This window comes from Mustelus asterias, chromosome 11 (assembly GCF_964213995.1).
Source record: "Mustelus asterias chromosome 11, sMusAst1.hap1.1, whole genome shotgun sequence".
Lineage (NCBI taxonomy): Eukaryota > Metazoa > Chordata > Chondrichthyes > Carcharhiniformes > Triakidae > Mustelus > Mustelus asterias.
Window position 1 is genome coordinate 58,774,177 of NC_135811.1, and position 16,474 is coordinate 58,790,650.

At 45.7% G+C, this 16,474-nt stretch overlaps 1 non-coding gene across 1 annotated transcript; it reads right to left on the minus strand.

Moving 5' to 3' along the window:
- Window positions 1–15,068: 15,068 nt before the first annotated feature.
- Window positions 15,069–15,267, minus strand: LOC144501094 (U2 spliceosomal RNA). Its single transcript, XR_013499061.1, has one exon. It is a non-coding gene; the product is annotated as a U2 spliceosomal RNA (small nuclear RNA).
- Window positions 15,268–16,474: the final 1,207 nt, after the last annotated feature.

Genomic DNA, 16,474 nt, shown 5'->3' on the forward strand with positions numbered 1-16,474 from the left:
GTCAATGGATGGGAGGCTGGTTTGCGTGATGGATTAGGCTACATTCACGACCTTACGTAGTTCCTTACGGTCTTGGGCAGAGCAGGAGCCCATACCAAGCTGTGATACAACCAGAAAGAATGCTTTCTATGGTGCATCTGTAAAAGTTGGTGAGAGTCATAGCTGACATGCCAAATTTCCTTCGTCTTCTGAGAAAGTAGAGGCATTGATGGGCTTTCTTAACTATAGTGTCGGCATGGGGGGACCAGTACAGGTTGTTGTTGATCTGTACACCAAAAACTTGAAGCTCTCGACCCTTTCTACTTCGTCCCCGTTGATGTAGACAGGGGCATGTTCTCCTTTACGCTTCCCTGACACTGGCACTCCAAATCCTCCTTCGTTCGCCCACACGAACTGATGTCTCATTGGCTGATGCCCACTAAAGATTGGCACGGCAGATGCGATGACAGTTCTGCCCTCCCACCGTACCGCCTCCCTCACCTTCATTTCACCGACAGCTTCCTCCAATTCAAGCGCTGAGCCACCGTGGCTGAAGTTATTGAATCTGACTCACAAGATATTCCGACCTAAGCAAGGTGCAGCAAGGTAAAGGCTAAGGTACACAGTCTTTGTTTTCTTTGCTCTCCAGTTTTGACTAAAAGGTCATGCCACCTCCCCCAGCCCCTCGGGGTAATTCCAAACAACAGGTTACTCTCGCTTCCTTGAGTAAATACCAAAGACACAAATGTCGGAAATTTCAGAGTGCCCCCCGGCGAATCCTTTAAATTTGGTAAAAGGTCACAAAGTCCTTTTCATGGTGCTACTCGGAAATTAAATATTAATTTAATCATAGCAAAACGCTGGATTGTTGACATTTTAGCTTGAGCTCACAAGCAAAACAAGTTCTTTAATTATATCAAATACCAATGGATATGGATCATTGTCAGCCTGAGGAATTGGTTTACGTTGCAGTGTTACATCAGGACTAGAGGCTTGGAGTTAATGGTTTCCACAATCCTGACTTTACCACGACTGGCGGCTGCATGTGTCCGAGAGATTTAATTTGATTTATTATTGTCACATGTATTAACATACAGTGGAAAGTACTGTTTCTTGCGTGCTATACAGACAAAGCATACCGTACATAGAGAAGGAAACGAGAGAGTGCAGAATGTAGTGTCACAGTCATAGCTAGGGTGTAGAGAAAGATCAAAATTTTGAGGTAGGTCCATTCAAATGTCTGACAGCAGCAGGGAAGAAACTGTTCTTGAGTCGGTTGGTACGTGACCTCAGACTTTTGTATCTTTTTCTCGACGGAGGAAGGTGGAAAAGAGAATGTCCGGGGTGCGTGAGATCCTTGATTATGCTGGCTGCTTTGTAGACAGTGTAGACAGAGTCAGTGGATGGGAGGCTGGTTTGAATGATGGGCTGGGCTTCGTTCAAGACCATTTGTAGTTTCTTGCAGTCTTGGTCAGAGCAGGAGCCATACCAAACTGTGATACATCCAGAAAGAATGCTTTCTCTGGTGCATCTGTAAAAGTTGGTGAGAGTCGTAGTGGACATGCCAAATTTCCTTAGTCTTCTGAGAAAGTAGAGGCGTTGGTGGGCTTTCTTAACTATAGTAGCGGCGTGGAGGGACCCATTTCTACTTTGTCCCCATTGATATAGACAGGGGCATGTCCTCCACTACACTTCCTGAAGTCGATGACTATCTCCTTCGTTTTGTTGACATTGAGGAACAGATTATTGTTGCCGCACCAGTTCACCAGATTCTCTATTGCTTTCCTGTACTCTGTCTCATCACTGTTTGAGATCCGACCCACTACGGTGGTGTCGTCAGCAAACTTGAAAATCGGATTGGAGGGGAATTTGGCCACATAGTCATAAGTATATAAGGAGTATGGTAGGGGGCTGAGAACACAGCCTTGTGGGGCACCGGTGTTGAGGATGATCATGGAGAGGTGTTGTTGCCTATCCTTATTGATTGTGGTCTATGGGTTAGGAAGTTCAGGATCCAGTTACAGAGGGAGGAGCCGAGGCCCAAGCCACAGAGTTTGGAGATGAGTTTTGTAGGAATAATGGTGTTGAAGGTTGAGCTGCAGTCAATAAATAGGTGTCTTTGTTATCGAGGTGTTCCAGGATTGAGTGCAGGGAGACGGCACCTGCTGTGGACCTGTTGCAGCAGTAGGCAAACTGTAGCGGATTCAGGCAATCTGGGAGAGGTGAAAGTCCCGGCCTCACCATCAAAGAAGGAGTTCCCCGTGAAACTGTAGATTTCGTGGTCACACTGTCATCTGATCGGCCAGTCACTAAAGGGTTAACCATCAGCTGGTAAGCCATCAAGGCATGGGTGAGATTTGGAGAGAGGCACTGTGATATAGGTGGACAGCACAGAAACAGGTTTACAGCAAGGAGACACAGAGATAGAGGCCGGAATTCTCCGGCCACTTAGAGTCATAGAGTCATAGAGGTTTACAGCATGGAAACAGGCCCTTCGGCCCAACTTATGCCCCGCTGCCAGCCAATACGGAGAATTTGGAGCTCAGCCAACTCTTCATTCACCGCAGCAGGACGGGAGATCCCGGCTGTGAGTGAGGTTGAAGAATCCGGCCCACAGCACTGAGCTACAGTGATATAATAGCAGTAAGTTATAAGGTTACTACAACAACAATTATATTTATAAAGAAATGAAGAGTTGCATTTATATAGTGCTTTTCATAACCAATGGATGCCTCAGCCAATCGAGTGCTTTTCTAAAGTGTAGTCACTGTTGGAAAATCAGCAGCCAGTATATGCACAGAAAGCTCCCACAAACGGTGATAATGAGCAGACAATTGTGATGTTGATTGAGCGATAAATATTGGCTAGGTTTAGAAGGGATGACTCTTCTTCTAAACTGTGCCACAGGATCACTTATGTCCATCTAACCAGCTGATGGGGCCTCAATTTAACATCTCATCTAAAGGATGCACCTCCGGCAATGCAGCACTCCCTCAGTACTGCACTGGAGCGTCAGCCTAGATTTCTGTACTCGGTGCCGGACTCGTCTGTGGCGACTTTAACAAAATAAAACTTCCCAAGGTGCTTCACAGGTTGATTATAAAACAAAACATCCGACAGCAAGCTACACAGGTATTGGGTCAGGTGGCTGATTGTTTGGTCAAAGACATGGGACAGAAGTTGGTCAGGCGGGCACGCGCCCAACCTGAAAGTGATTGAAGTTGTGTGAAAACACGATGAGTGCGGGTCCCAATGTCATCATGCACTCATAAGAACATAAGAACATAAGAAATAGGAGCAGGAGTAGGCCATCTAGCCCCTCGAGCCTGCCCCGCCATTCAATAAGATCATGGCTGATCTGACGTGGATCAGTACCACTTACCCGCCTGATCCCCATAACCCTTAATTCCCTTACCGATCAGGAATCCATCCATCCGCGCTTTAAACATATTCAGCGAGGTAGCCTCCACCACCTCAGTGGGCAGAGAATTCCAGAGATTCACCACCCTCTGGGAGAAGAAGTTCCTCCTCAACTCTGTCTTAAACCGACCCCCCTTTATTTTGAGGCTGTGTCCTCTAGTTTTAACTTCCTTACTAAGTGGAAAGAATCTCTCCGCCTCCACCCTATCCAGCCCCCGCATTATCTTATAAGTCTCCATAAGATCCCCCCTCATCCTTCTAAACTCCAATGAGTACAAACCCAATCTCCTCAGCCTCTCCTCATAATCCAAACCCCTCATCTCCGGTATCAACCTGGTGAACCTTCTCTGCACTCCCTCCAATGCCAATATATCCTTCCTCATATAAGGGGACCAATACTGCACACAGTATTCCAGCTGCGGCCTCACCAATGCCCTGTACAGGTGCATCAAGACATCCCTGCTTTTATATTCTATCCCCCTCGCGCAATGCTTCTGTGGCAGACATGCACGAGAGTCAGAAGCGAGTTCACTGACATTTAAACAAGGAATTTAACTCATTATGGGGCCACCTGAACACATTTTTATGTGGCCTGTTGGATTTTACGGTTGGTGGATGGGCTGAATGGCCAGACAGCCTATACATTTTAGCTGCATCCTGGATCCAGGGTGGGATGAACCGTCCGGGCTGGAATCACGTTTATAAAGGTGTCTGGGGGCTGAGCTTGGTGTATGATTATGCTGTCTAGACACTCATTGCAATGTTTTTCTGTTGTTGCTATAACTTACAGATCAGCAGCTCTCTCACTGCGCTCCACATTGGTTCTCCCCCTGAGGGAGCACATTAGAAAGTCCAGCCTTATATCCCAGTGGTATATATCCCTATATCCCAATGCTATATCCCTATATCCCAGTGCTGTATCCCTATATCCCAATGCTGTATCCCCATATCCCTGTGCTGTATCCCTATATCCCAGTGCTGTATACCTATATCCCAGTGCTATGTCCTTATATCCTGATGCTATATCCCTATTTCCCAGTGCTGCATCCCTAAATCCCAGTGCTGTATCCCTATATCCCAATGCTATATCCCTATATCCCAGTGCTGTATCCCTATATCCCAATGCTGTATCCCTATTTCCCAGTGCTGCATCCCTAAATCCCAGTGCTGTATCCCTATATCCCAGTGCTGTATCACTATATCCCAGTGCTGTATCCCTATATCCCAGTGCTGTATCCCTCTATCACAATGTTATAATCGTTATATCCCAATGCTATATCCCAGTCCAGCCCACACACCAACCACGATTGGAAGTGTGTTTTGTACCCATTTCCAGGCTCACCTAGTGATATAGTGATAGAACACTGGGATATAGAATTATAAAACTGGGATATAGCACATAGATATAGGAATATAGCATTAGAATATGGGAATATAACACTGGGATTTTGGGATATAAAATTGGAATATAGCACTCAGATATAGGGATATAGCAATGGGATACATGAATATACAGCACTGGGTTATAAGAATACAGCACTAAGATATAAAGATAAAGCACTGAGATATAGGCTTTAGAGCATTGTGCTACAATGTTGTTGATTGAAGAATACAAGATTTGGATGGCACGGTGGCACAGTGGTTAGCACTGCTGCCTCACAGCGCCAGGGACCCTGGTTCAGTGAGAATCAGTTCCTGAACTAAAATGTACAGTAACCACAGAAGATTTAATATCTATATTAATGAATATGATTCAATGGAAACTAACAAATTGGACATTTTCATTTCAGATCATTCATTTCCCAAGGTGGATACATAATTGATTAAATAAACAGGAAGAGGCTTACATAAAAGCAAATTAGCGTGGATATTGGAATTGGAAATAAAAGCAGAAAATCTCAGCAGGTCTGACAGCATCTTTCAAAGCTTTGGAGAAAGGTCAACTAGACTCAAAACGTTGGCTCTCTTCTCTCCTCACACATGCTGTCAGGCCTGCTGAGATTTTCCAGTATTTTCTGTATTTGTTGTTGAGGAAGAAGCTTATTCTATTTAGTTTGATCATTTTTACCAATGTTTCTTGAAATAGACACAATTCCCTGATTTACCAGCCTGGCATCTACTGATAACACTGAACAAGAAAGTGCTCGTAAGAGCTGTGTAACTGAGTTTCTCTGTCTGTCCCCATCACTAAAGGATCAGATCCAAGCTCTGCAGTCCTGCCACATCCAGCCGTGAATGGTGGTGGACAATTAAACAACTCACTGGAGGAGGAGCCTCCACAAATATCCCCATCCTCAAACATGGAGGAGCTCAGATTATCAGAGCAAAATACAAAACTGAAGCATTTGCAGCAATCTTGAGCCAGGAGATCCATCTTGGTCTCCTCCGGAGGTCCCCAACATCACCGATGTCAGTCTTCAGCCAATTCAATTTCCTCCACATGATATCAAGAAATGGTTGGAGGCACTGGATACTGCAAAGACAATGGCCCTGACAACATTCAGGCAACAGTACTGAAGACTTGTGCTCCGGGCGGCACGGTGGCACAGTGGTTAGCACTGCTGCTTCACAGCTCCAGGGTCCCGGGTTCGATTCCCGGCTCGGGTCACTGTCTGTGTGGAGTTTGCACATTCTCCTCGTGTCTGCGTGGGTTTCCTCCGGGTGCTCCGGTTTCCTCCCAGAGTCCAAAGATGTGCGGGTTAGGTTGATTGGCCAGGTTAAAAAATTGCCCCTTAGAGTCCTGGGATGTGTAGGTTAGAGGGATTAGCGGGTAAAATATGTGGGGGTAGGGCCTGGGTGGGATTGTGGTCGGTGCAGACTCGATGGGCCGAATGGCCTCCTTCTGCACTGTAGGGTTTCTATGATTTCTATGACAACTAGCCATGCTATCCCAGGACAACTTAAATACCATCACAAGCGACAGATACTGAAGCAGTCTGTGCCCATCAGGCTTTGGGCTGAGAAGTGATAACATTTGTACCACACAAGTGCCAGATAATGAGCATCACCCCTTGACACTCAATGGCATCACCATCGCTGAATCCCTCACTACCAACATCCCGCGGTTTACTATTGACCAGAAACTGAACTGGACTAGCCATATAAATACTGTGGCGACAAGAGGAGGTCAGAGATTGGTAATACTGAGGCGGGTAACTCACCTCCTGACTCCCCAAAGCCTGTCCACCATCCACAAGGCACAAGTCAGGAGTGTGATGGAATACTCCCACTTGCCTGGATGGGTGCAGCTCCAACAACACTCAAGAATCTCAACACCATCCAGGATAAAGCAGCCTGCTTGAGTGACATCCCATCCAACACCTTCAACATTCACTCCTTCCACCACCAGTGCCTCACAGTGGCAGAGTGTGTACCATCTACAAGATGCACTGTGGAAACTCACCAAGGCTCCTAAGACAGCACTTTCCAAACCCATGACAACTACCATCTAGAAGAACAGGAGCAGCAGATACATGGGATCACCACCACTTGCAAGTTCCAAGTCACTCACCATCCTGACTTGGAAATATATTGCTGTTCCTTCACTGTCGCTGGGTCAAAATCCTGGAATTCCCTCCCTAACAGCAATGTGGGTGTACCTACACTTCATGGACTGCAGCGGTTTAAGGCGGCTCACCACCACCTTCTCAGGAGTAATTAGGGATGGGTAATAAATGTTGGTCGAGCCAGCGACGCCCACATCCTGTGAAAGAATGAAAGAAAAGCACTTGGGCGGGATTCTCTGGCCTTCCCACAGCGAGTTTCTTGGCAGTGGGAGGCTGGCCGCCATGAACCGGCAGTGAGATCTTTCACCATGGCTAATCCATCTTTGTGACACTAAGGAGTAATTTAGCGTAGCCAATCCACCTAACCTGCACATCTTTGGAGTGTGGGAGGAAACCGGAGCACCCGGAGGAAACCCATGCAGACACGGGGAGAACGTGCAGACCCCACAAAGACAGTCACTCAAGGCTGGAATTGAACCCAGGTCCCTGGTGCTGTGAGGCAGCAGTGCTAACCACTGTGTCACCATGCCGCCCGGTTTTGGTCTCCTTACCTGAGGAAGGATGCTCTTGCTATGGAGGGAGTGAAAAGAAGGTTTACCAGACTGATTTCTGGGATGACAGGACTGACGTATGAGGAGAGATTGAGTTGATCAGGGTTATATTCACTGGGGCATGGAAGAATAAGGGGAGATCTCATAAGAAGCTATAACATTCCAACAGGACTAGAGAGGATAGATGCGGGAAGGATGTTCCCCCTGGAGTCCAGATCCAGGGGTCACAGTCTGAGCATACAGAGTAGACAGTTTAGGACAGAGATGAGGAGAAAATCCTTCACCCAGAGAGTGGTCAGCCTTTGGAATTCATTACCATAGAAAGCAGTTGAGGCCAAAACATTGTATGTTTTCAAGAAGCGTGGGTTTCTGCGTGGGTTTCCTCCGGGTGCTCCAGCTTCCTCCCACAGTTAGGTGGATTGGCCATGCTAAATTGACCCGAGTGTCAGGAGATTAGCAGGGTAAATATGTGGGGTTATGGGGGTAGGGCCTGGGTGGGATTGTGGTCAGTGCACACTTGATGAGCCGAATGGCCTCCTTCTGCACTGTAGGAATTCTATGATTCTATGAAGCAGCTAGATATAGGGATCAAAGGATATGGGGGAAAACGGGATCAGGTTACTGAGTTGGATGAACAGCCACGATCATCATGAATAGTGGAACAGACCTGAAGGGTTGAATGGCCTCCTCCTGCTCCTATTTTCTAGGCTTCTATGTTTACTCCCTGTTAATGTTAATTCCAACTCTTGGCTGCAGGCTGTTAGTTTGGGAGCTGCAATCACAGCCCTCCTCCCAAAACCGGTGTAAAGTGGATGTTAGCAGCCAGCAACTGAAGACCAGGAAGCTGAGAGACACTTAAATATGTCGTTCAGTTTCAACTCATATGGTCAGTTCTGAGTGGAGGAACTTCCCTCCCCAGTCGCATGTGAATCAGTTGGTTTGAATTGAATCTTGCATTGATACTGTCTGACTGATGCTCACAGATGGGACAGTAGGTCAGTATTTCTGTGCATTGTAGGGTTTGAGTCCGGCAAACTGTTCAATACATTGAAGGGTACACACACGAATGAAGGAAGAAAGTTTAGCAGCAATCATCGCACAAACAAATGTCATCAAATTGGAATTGGGATGGTGTTTTTATTTGATATCAATTTATTTTCATTTATCTGGTGAACGACACTGCTTCACAAACAAGCTCCCAAAGCTTTGTTCCATTTGTTCTCAGAGAACAAAACTCCATTTGTTCTCAGATGGCAAGATTTTTTTCCCCAAAGTTTCATGAATTTAACATTCAGTCTCATTTGGCAGCTATCATAGGTAACATTTTCTGTTGCATTTTGTGCAGTGCAGAAGGAGGCCATTCGGCCCATCGAGTCTGCACTGACCACTATCCCACCCAGGCCCTATTCCCCTCACCCCACATTTTTATCCTACGAATCCCCCTGACATTAAGCGGCAATTTAGCATGGCCAGCCAACCTAACCTGCACATCCTTGGACAGTGGGAGGAAACCAGAGCACCCGGAGGAAACCCATGTAAACACGGGGAGAACGTGCAAACTCCACACAGACAGTGACCCGAGGCCGGAATTGAACCCGGGTCCCCAGCGCTGTGAGGCAGCAGTGCTAACCACTGTGCCACGGTGCCGCCCTGAATCATATATGTCACCAAACAATGTCATGAGCAGCAATGCAGTGAAAGTTGAAGTGGGACTCCAGTGGACTGGGTCAGAACAACAAGGACTACATTTGTGAGACAGTAAATGCATTGTACAAAACTTGCTGCTCAATGCTAATGACCCTGTGGCAATGAAATCACCCGCACGAGATAACTAATTCACCTTTACAGGCAACTGACAAAGGAGGCTTGCTTTACTGAAATTGCAATTACTTTTTTCTTAAATTAGAAAAGTTACTCACTCAGAGAAATAAAGGTAAATAATAAGAAATGAAATTGCAATCTATTTACCAAGATTTAAATGTTTCATCCTGCATTTTGCATCAGAGTAGAAGGAAGCATTTACACTGATAGCACACCTTATTGAATGCTTAGCATATTACATTAATGAATTATATTTTGAAGTGCAGTTACCGTGTTACAGAAGGTTCAGGTTACATGGAGATGGTGACATGGTGGCCAGGCCACTAAACTAATAATCCCGAGGCCCAGGTTAATGCCCGGGGGACAAGGAGCGGGATTCTTCGGCCGTTCATGCCAGCGAGATTCTCTGGTACTGCTGCAGTGAACAAAGATTTGGCCGAGGGCCAAATTCTCCATCCTCGCTGGCAGTGGAAGCGAGCGTGAACGGCTGGAAAATTCCGGCCATAAGTTCAAATCCCTGGTGGAATTCCTATTCAGTGATTAAATCTGGAATTGGAAATTGGTCCCAGTATTGGTGACAATGAAACCATCGTTGTTTGTCGACAAAACCATCCAGTTCACTAATGTCCTTTTAGGGATGGAAATCTGCCATCCTTACCCGGTCTGGCCTACTCGTGACTCCAGATTCACAGCAATGATGTGGAACTACTCTCTGTAATAGCCTAGCAAGCCATTTATTTCAGGGACAATTAGGGATGGGCAACAAATGTTGGCCTTACCAACAATTGCCACATCCCGTGAAAGAGAAAAGGCACAGCAACTTTCCAAACAGCAAGACCTGATAAACAGCCAATGGACTGAATTGTTTTGATGTTGGGTGAGGGAACATTTTGATCCAGAACAAATCACTTCTCACCATAGTCACCCGTCTTTATTGGTTCTCTTTCCCCCATTGCCTCTAAGTTAAAACTTCTGACCTTGTCTTTCAATCTTTTCCTAACTTTGAAACCATCCCCATCTCTAAACTCTGAACTCTGATTGGAGTATTGCGTGAAGTTCTGGTTGCCACACTACCAGAAAGACGTGGAAGCTTTGGAGAGAATGCAAAGAAGGTTCACCAGGATGTTCCCTGGTCTCGAGGATGTTGCTATGAGGAGAGGTTGAATAAATTAGAATTGTTTTCACTGGAAAGACAGAGGCTGAGGGGAGACCTGATAGAGGTCTACGAAATTATGAGAGGCATAGACAGGATGGATAATCAGAGGCTTTTCCCCAGGGTGGAAGTGTCAATTACAAGGGGGGCACAGGTTCAAGGTGAGAGGGGGGAAAGTTTAAGGGAGATGGGCGGAGAATGTTTTTCACGCAGAGAGAGGTGGGTGCCTGGAACGCGCTGCCAGCGAAGGTGGTGGAAGCAGGCACATTAGCAACAATTAAGAGGCATCTGGATGGGTACATGAGTAGGGAGAGAATAGAGGGATACGGACCGCATAAGAACACAAGTTTTTTTTTAGTTTAGTTAGGGCATTATGATCGGCACAGACTTGGAGGGCAGAAGGGCCTGTTTCTGTGCTGTACTTTTCTTTGTTCTTTATTCTCTAAACCATTAGTCTCCTCTGCTTTGATTCCAGTCATATGCATTGTCCCTCCATCTCTCCACTGACAGCTTTGCCTTCGTCCATCTAGGTCCCACCACCTAGATTTCATTCGCTAAAGCACTTGAACACTTCACTTCTCTTTTTCATCTTTAAGATATACCCTATAAAACACACCTTCCACTGGGATTTTGGACAAACCCTGTAATCTCTCCTAATGCCGGCTATGCAACAAACAAGGTTGGTGCAATGGTCTATCATCCAAGATGCCAGTGCGAGGCCATTTGACAATTATATAATTAATTGCTTCAGTAGGTGCCAGCCATGGCTCAGTTGGTAGCTCTCTCTGAGTACTGGCTTAGTACGGTCAGTGGATAATTAAAGCCATATAAGCAAGTTACAATGTTGAAACTTCAAACGTCTGCTTACCCATCTGGACCACTTCTCAAAACAAATGATGCTGGGTAGACAATGTACCAATAAAAGTAGAATTTAGTTTTGATTCAAGCAGCCAACTGGCATGAATTAACCTGTACTTTTGATCACGGGTTGGCACACACTCTCTGGCTGAACAAAACAAAACCTCAGCAGTAACACTGGGCCAAGAAAATCCCTCAACACAATCAGATTCTGAATACCGCTTGCTGCAAAAACAAGGTTACACAGCTGGAACCAAGCTCAACAGGAAAGCTGTGGGCAAATCCATCCTCTTGCACAACAACTTACCAGGGAAATCAGAGAGGGATGGAGTCCATTTGTGGCACAAAAGGAGGCCATTTGTTCCATCAAATCCATGCCGGCAATCCAGCAATCCAGTCAGCCCTATACGGCTTAATACCAGGTACGTCCATTCTAAAGTCTGATGTCAGCAGGGAAGAAACTGTTCTTCAGTCAGTTGGTACGTGACCTCAGGCTTTTGTATCTTTTTCCCAAATGGAAGAAGGTTGTCCGCAGTGCATGGGGTCCTTGATTATGCTGGCTGCTTTTCCGAAGCAGCGGGAAGTGTAGACAGAGTCAATGGATGGGAGGCTGGTTTGTGAGATGGACTGGGCTTCATTCACAACACTTTGTAGTTTCTTGCGGTCTTGGGCAGACCAGGAGCTGTGATACAACCAGAAAGAATGCTTTCTATGGTGCATCTGTAAAGGTTGGTGAGAGTCGTAGCTGACATGCCAAATTTCCTTAATCTTCTGAGAAAGTAGAGGCATTGGTGGGCTTTCTTAACTATAGTATCGGCATGGGGGAACCAAGCTGGGTTGTTGGTGATCTGGATACCTAGAAACTTGAAGCTCTCGACCATTTCCACTTCATTCTGTTGATATAGACAGGGGCATGTTCTCCACTACGATTCCTGAAGTTGCTAACTATCTCCATCATTTTACTGACATTGAGGGAGAGATTATTGTCCCACAAACATCAATGTGATAATGACCAAGTAATCTGTTTCAGTGATGGAGGGATGAATATTAGGCCGCACGGCAAGACTTCTTTGAAATAACACCATGGGATCTTTTCTTCCACCTGAGAGGTTCAACAGGACCTTGGAAAGTCAGATTGCAATCATGTCCGCATTCAACCCCTAACCACAGAGCATCATGGGAGAGATACAAATGAACAAAACAAATTCAGAAAAACTTTGGGAATATTCCAGAATCCTGACAAATCCACACAATTACAACCACTACTGCAAATGTCCTCCTCTGGAGACCCCTATTAATAGGGGCGGTACGGTAGCACAGTGGTTAGCACTGCTGCTTCACAGTTCCAGGGACCTGGGTTCGAATTCCCGGCTCGGGTCGCTGCCTGTGTGGAGTTTGCACATTCTCCCCGTGTCTGCGTGGGTTTCCTCCGGGTGCTCCGGTTTCCTCCCACCATCCAAAGATGTGCGGGTTAGGTTGATTGGCCATTCTAAATTGCCCCTTAGTGTCCCGGGATGCATAGGTTAGAGGGATTAGCGGGTAAATATGTAGGGATATGTGGTTAGGGCCTGGGTGGGATTGTGGTTGGTGCAGACTCGATGGGCCGAATGGCCTCTTTCTGCACTGTAGGATTCTATGATTCGAGGAGTGAATTCACATTGTATGTTCAGTTTGTCTGTTCCAGGAGAGGATGCCTAACTGTCAGAGAGGAAGATGCACCTTTTAACTGTGTGACTTACACATTAATCCTTATAGTCACCAGTCCCAACACATCTCACATAAACTACAAAACCAGACTGAGTCCAATCTTTGCATCATATTAAAAACTTCAGTCATATTCCCTTACCCTGTATTATTCTAAACTGAATGGTCCACTTGAGAAGTGGAGACCTTCTCCAGAAACTAAAAAATCCTAGGTAACTATCACCCTGAGCCCGTGCCACTGTCCATTTTCCACAGCCTTGTATAGAGGACCAGTAGCATTCTGGAGATGGGCATACTGTTCGGGACCAGATCAGAAACACCAAGGTATTTCATGAAGTTAGCTTAGACCCTAACTTTCACATTTAATTTTGGCATATGGGTAAGCACAACATGTTTCACTCTATGTATGAGCCACGGGGAAGCTTTTATGAAAAGAAGCTTTATTTCAGACCACAGTTAGACTATAACAAGCATAATTAGCATAACTTTTACCAATTTAGCAATATCCCCCACAGACATGAATTCCTGCTTCAGGACCAGTTAGCACAGAAACCGAAGGTGTTTACTTGGGGACTAGATTTCCAGCCTTTGACACCTCTGGAGAGTGATCCAGACAGACGCTTGTCTTCTAATTCGTATGCAACAACTTCCAGAGAAAGCTTCACCCCCAGACAGCAGAATCCCAGAGAAAAACGCTTATTTCTTGGTAGATTCCAGTTTTCAGACTTCAGAGAGGGGAAAAGAGAGAGGGCGGGATCTTCCAGCAAGGAAATTTTACCACATGGTCGCTACATTCCTGTGGCTGGTGGGATGGGAAAATTCTGCTCAGGGATGACTTCTTCTCCCAAAAGGCAGACTGCCTTGTGTTCTCTGTGAAAGCCTAGCCGTACCCAGTCGTATGACTTTACTCCTCAATCAACCTAATCAAGCCTACTCTGCAATATCCCAGGGGAAAACACAAAACAACAAAACCCTGCATTAATTCAGATCAAAACAAACACTGCAAGAACTAAAATCCATTCTGATGCTACAGTAACAATACAGTACTGCTGGATCCAGACAATATGGCTCCGATAAAATGGTGGGGACTAGTAAACACATTCAGCACAGCAACATGACTAAAATACCTTCTTAAAGGCACAGTATCATCACAATACACAAACCTAAGAATTATGCTCCTTGATTTATGCTTGACGGTCCTGGTTATATAATCTAAAAGCCTCTTTCCTTTCCCTGTAGCCATGTGAGCCTTTATTGAGTTGTTAATGATAATCATCATGCCTCTTTCTTTGATAGGAGCCTCTTTGTTGAATCAACCTGATGGGGTTTCCCAATCCCAAATGTTTGACCACATTAGGAGCCTGCTGTCTCGATCATAGAATCACAGAATCCCGACAGTGCAGAAGGAGGCCATTCGGCCCATCGAGTCTGCATTGACCACAATCCCACCCAGGCCCTATTCCCATAACCCGACTTATTTACCCTGCTGATTCCCCTGACACTAAGGGGCAATTTAGCATGGCCAATCCACCTAACCCGCACATCTTTGGAGTGTGGGAGGAAACGGGAGCACCCAGAGAAAACCCACGCAGACACAGGGATAACGTGCAAACTCCACACAGTGTCCCAAGACGGGAATTGAACCCGGGTCCCTGGCGCTGTGAGGCAGCAGTGCTAACCCACTGTGCCACCATGCCACCAATTGATTTCAACTAAACTACTTTTCTTTTTCAATATTCTGTGCATGTAAAAGCTTTTCTATTTGATTTGCATCTAAACCATTCAAGAAACAGATGAAAAGTAATGGGGTCATCCCATGAAGCTTATGGGACTCTGTTCAAATCCACTCTTCTCATGGACAGTCCTCTGAGATTCTAGTATGCCATCCATCCCACATGCATCAGTCCTATAATGCTGCAGAAGATTTAATCAGATCCAATTGACTTCAATGCTGTCCTTCATCAAATTTATTTATTTATCCAATTCAATCCAATCGAAGTCCAATTCAGAGTCTCAGCAAGTGAGACGTTCCCGATCCAAGCTGACAAGACAGGGCTCTCACTTCCTGTCTTGGGCTTGATCTACATGATCCAAGCTGATTGAAGTAGGCATTGCACCTCCTCCAAGGCGTGATCTCATTTGCATCTTAGCCAAAAGGCCAAGATGCCGCTTTTAAAAATTGCTTCAAATGAAGCTAAAACGTAACCTAATGATTTCAGCCAAGTACAGCATGTCGATACTACACTTGATCTTAGCCAAAAGGCCGAGAAAATTTCTTATTTTTTTATTTTTATACTTTTCCAATTCAATCAAATCAAATCCAATTCAGAATCTCAACAAGTTGAGACATTTCAGATCCAGGCTGACAAGACAGGGCGAGCGACCAAACCACCCTGTCCTGGGCCCGATCGACATGAGCCAAGCTGATTGGAGAAGGGGGAGGTTCCTCCTCCAAGACTTGGGCTCATTTGCATCTTAGCTAAAAGGCCGAGATGCCACTTTTAAAAATTGCTTCATATGAAACATATGAAGCTTCAATGTAACCTAATGTCCTCAACCAATTGCAGCATCCTCTCCATACTACACTTGATCTTAGCCAAAAGGCCGAGAAAAATGCTGTTGACGAACAGGATTCGATGAAGGATAGCACTGAATGGCTTGCTTGGCCCTTTCAGGAGATGGTTAAGAATCACATGTAGGCCAGACTGGCTAAGGACAGCAGATTTCCTTTCCTGAAGAGCATTAGTGAACCAGATAGTTTTTGATGACAATCTAATAGTTTGATCATCATGACTGAAACTAGCTTTGCATTCCAGATTTATTAAATTAAATTTAAATTCCCTGATTGCCAAGAAGGGATTTGAACTCATGTCACCGGGAGGACTAGTCTGGGCCTCTGGATTGGTTAGCACTGCTGCCTCACAGTACCAGGGACCCGGGTTCAATTTCCAGCTTGGGTCACTGTCTGTGTGGAATATGCACCTTCTCCCCGTGTCTGCGTGGGTTTTCTCCAGGTGCTCCATTTCCTCCCACAGTCCAAAGATGTGTGGGTTAGGTTGATTGTCCATGGAAAATTGCCCGTAAGTGTCAGGGGGACTGGCAGCGTAATATGTGGGGTTATGGGAATAGGGCCTGGGTGGGATTGTGGTTGGTGCAGACTCAATGGGCCAAATGGCCTCCTTCTGCACTGTAGGATTCTATGATTCTATGAAATCATTATCCATAGTGCAGACATAAAAATGGAGTTTAATTATCCACCACACTGTTCACTTCCCCAAAGAACTCAATCAAGAACTCAATGTGATTGCAATAGTGAAGGTGCAGGGGAGATTCAGTAGAGAAGTCTGAGGGAAAACCTGATTGAGGTTCCCAAAATTATGAGGGACATAGACAGGGTAGGTAGGAAGAAACTTTTTCCCTTAGTAGAGGGGTCAATAACCGAGGGTGTAGATTTAAGATAAGGGGCAGGAGATTTAGAGGGG